The 4,112-nt window shown below is 41.0% G+C and overlaps 1 long non-coding RNA gene across 1 annotated transcript; it reads left to right on the top strand.

Moving 5' to 3' along the window:
- Positions 1-720: 720 nt before the first annotated feature.
- Positions 721-3,223, top strand: LOC123730787 (uncharacterized). Its single transcript, XR_006762219.2, has 2 exons — positions 721-1,836; positions 2,195-3,223. It is a non-coding gene; the product is annotated as an uncharacterized LOC123730787 (long non-coding RNA).
- The last annotated feature ends 889 nt before the right edge of the window (positions 3,224-4,112 follow it).

Raw genomic sequence — 4,112 nt, 5'->3', positions numbered from 1 at the left:
TATCAGGACCTAGCATCTGCCATCAAGCGGAATGTTCCTGATGCGACGGTGACGGGAACCATGGGGCGGCGCTGTAAGTTACACACACAGCTTAAAGTTACCCTGTCAGATAGTGACGTCACAGCTGTGCTTTACACACAGAACGACGTTACAGATCCCATCGGACTTCAACTGACTACACTCTGATGGTCCATCCATTAGATTTGATCAATACCTCAGTAGATTATTATGTTCTATTCTAACTGTTCATTGTTTGTCCCACAGCCAGTTTCGAGGTAACAGTGAATGGTAAACTGGCCTACTCTAAACTGGAGGCAGGAGGATTCCCAGACACCAAGGAGGTGGGTGTTATTCCTGTTCTAACCACCAGGTGGCACCATACTCATTATGTATCTTCATGTATTGTCTGAGGTAAAGCCACATTATCTGAACCTGAACAGTAGTTCAGAAGTGTTAAATCAGGGAGCATGGATAAGGCATGGGATCCAATCCCAGCCAAGTCATACTATTTCCTTAATCATTTCCTTGTACTGTATAGTATACACCCCGTGTATCCTGTGCATATGATATGACAAATATACCTTTATTTGATTCATCTCCTACATGCTCCCTCTGTAACATGTGCTCTACTGTCTGACCAGATGGTGGCGATGGTGAAGGAGGTGAGCCGCGGAGGAAAGGTCGAGAAAGTGAAGAAGAAGGATAATAAGTGTGTTCTCCAATAGATGAGTGGATATTGAGAGAGAGGGAGAGTGTTTTTTAAGATCCTGGGTCCTGATCTGATTGTATTAATGATTGTTTACAATGAAACTAGGGATGTGAACATGATGAAGTCTACAGTCATTTCAACTCTGTGATCTGAGGGAAATACTCTCATCCTGTGTCTCTGATTTATACTGTCATGTCTTGTGTTTTCCTTGTCTGTTTTTCTTTCGTTATACAGACACAGATATTATAGACTGACTAGCGTTTAGTTTTACATTCTATAAATTATATTGTACTCAATGTAGATCTCTGCAGTTGTATAGGCTGTACGTGTATTTTTAAATGATCAAATAAATTCTATGACTCAATTAGTATTGAGTTTGTGTGTTGGGAGGGTGCTGTTGGACATTTACTGGTGTTGTTGGGGTGTTGTTGGAAGTTGTGCCAGGCAATCTTTCCCATCTTCACTTTGCCTCTTTCACTTTCTTTCTTACCGGGTGTGATGATGCAATAGATATACTGCCTTGGCCTTCATAGCGGTCAAGGGATTTTATTTGATCTTATCTGATTTTGTGTGTAGGCCGAGACTGGATTCTATCCCCCAAAATGTTATTCCTCTGTGTGTTATATTATTGTAGAGGTACAAAATCTTTCATTTTAGTTTTTATATGGCTGTATAAAAATGACAGTTTATCACACTTCAGCCAAGAGGGGAATTTAATCTGTGATGTGGGAGAGGGAATTACCACTCTGCCATCTGGAGTTTTACTACATTTTACCACCACTGTATTCCATGGAACTTAGAGCTGATTTATTATTCATTCTATCCACTCTATTAGCCTCTGTCAAATGCACTTTAAACTGTAATACATCTGTTCTGTGATATCCTCCAGCATATTGGAGAATATTCTAGAATCTGACCCTTTCTACCCCTCTATCTCTCTGGCCCCATCTAACCATGCCCTTTCAGGTAACAGGTGAACAGATAGATAGAGGGACAGTCACTCAGCTTATCTGTAACAGTGCCCACCTGCTCACGAGTTTCTTTCGCATTTCTCTCTCTCACACACACACACACACACACACACACGAGAGAAGAATCATGTCTGTGGAAGTCCACATAGAATATTGGTAAGTTATTGTTTATTATTTTACTACATCTGTTAATGTCTACTCTAAAGTGTTATTAGGAGATCTGTTATACCAAAGAAAACAGCAGTGAGACAGTGTACAAACTGTCTGAATGTGTTGGTGTGGAACTAATAGACTTCCTATTGCCTCAGGTTATTGATTTAAAGAGAGTTTGCAGACAAAAACAAAACTTGACATGATTTTCCAATTAGAGAAACTCATTATTTACATCATCAGTCTAACTTTTACCAACATTTTAACTACCCTCTCCATTTCTATTGTCCAGTGTAAAGTTATAGATATGACATGCCATGTGCAGTCTGTGTGTGTGACGATGTGTTTGTGTTGTGGTCTGCAGTAGTGGATGAGGGTACGAGTCTCGCTATCAGGACCTAGCATCTGCCATCAAGCGGAATGTTCCTGATGCGACGGTGACGGGAACCATGGGGCGGCGCTGTAAGTTACACACACAGCTTAAAGTTACCCTGTCAGATAGTGACGTCACAGCTGTGCTTTACACACAGAACGACGTTACAGATCCCATCGGACTTCAACTGACTACACTCTGATGGTCCATCCATTAGATTTGATCAATACCTCAGTAGATTATTATGTTCTATTCTATATTCTGGGGACCCCCTGAGTGAACTTTTTTTGTTGTCCCAGCACTACACAGCTGATTCAAATAATCAAAGCTTGTTGATGAGTTGGTTATATGAATCAGCTGTGTAGTGCTAATGCAAACATCAAAACGTGCACCCAGGGGGGGCCCCAGGACCGGGTTTGGGAAACCCTGCTCCAGTAGATGAGTGGAGAGCAAGAGGTAGAAAGGAGGATAAAAGGGGACAGGGGGAGAGGAGGAGGACAGTGTTTTATAAGATCTTGGGTCCTGACCTGATTCTATTATGATTGTTCACATTGAAACTAGGGATGTGAACATGGAGACTAGAGTTTGTTGTATTTAACTAGGCACGTCAGTTAAGAACCAATTCTTATCTACAATGACGGCCTACCCCAGCCAAACCAGGACGATGCTGGACCAATTGTGCACCGCCCTATGGGACTCCCAATCACGGCCGGTTGTGATACAGCATGGAATCTAACCAGGGTCTGTAGTGACGCCTCTAGCACTGAGATGCAGTGCCTTAGACCGCTGCACCACCCGGGAGTCCCCAGAGTCATTTCAACGGTCCGTGATTTAAGGAAAATACTCTCATCCTGTCTGGTTTATACTGTTATGTTGTTATTCCTATGTTTTTCTTTCATGATACAGACAGGGATATTATATTAGCATTTAGATTTATATTCTATAAGTTATATTCTACTCAATACAGATCTCTGCAGTTGTACATGTATTTTTAAATGATCAAATAAATGAAATCAATCAGTTGGTATAGAGTGTGTGTTGGGAAGGTTAGGGGAGCAGGACACACACACACACACACACACACACACACACACACACACACACACACACACACACACACTGCACTTTACCAGGTAACATCCACACACTCCAGCAGCATAACAGACTGGCCTACCAGGTGACAGTAGTGCCTGCACCATGGACAGATAAAATCTTACAGCGCCTGAGATCAGAGCACCAATCTACCGCAGGCTTCCTGTCCAGATCCTCATCTACCAATCTCTCTCAATCTTTTGCTCTTTATCTCTCTATCCCACCAGGTTCTGAATTATCAGAGAAGGAAATATCTGCTCTATACACAAATAAACATCCTACTGCTATTACACAGTGACCCACTGGCAGTGCCAGCAGTGGTGTAAAGTACTTAAGTAGTACTTTAAATTATTTTTACTTCAATTGTTTATTTGGAGTATCTGTACTTCACTTTACTATTTCTATTTTTGACTACTTTTACTTCACTACATTCCTAAAGAAAATAATGTACTTTTTACCCCATACATTTCCCTTACAACCAAAAGTACTAGTTACATTTTTTATAATTAGCAGGACAGTAAACTGGCACAATTCACGCAAGAGAAAAAAATCCCTGTTCATCCCTACTTCATCTGATCTGGCGGACTCACTAAACACAAATGCTTCGTTTGTAAATGATGTCTGAGTGTTGAGTGTGCTGTTTGCTTAATATAAGGAATTTGAAATTATTTTGATACTTAAGTATATTTAAAACCAACATTACAAACACCCATCTGCCACATGTAACACAGCTACTGTAAGAGCAGATGTCAAACTCACAGCACAAAAAACCCAGAATGAAGTAAATCCAAGAGAAGCAAACACATCATGTACTACT

The sequence above is a fragment of the Salmo salar genome, chromosome 26, assembly GCF_965601325.2.
Source record: "Salmo salar chromosome 26, fSalSal1, whole genome shotgun sequence".
Classification (NCBI taxonomy): Eukaryota; Metazoa; Chordata; class Actinopteri; order Salmoniformes; family Salmonidae; genus Salmo; species Salmo salar.
Note: the sequence above shows the minus strand (reverse complement) of the source record. Positions and strands in the feature narration are given on the sequence as shown.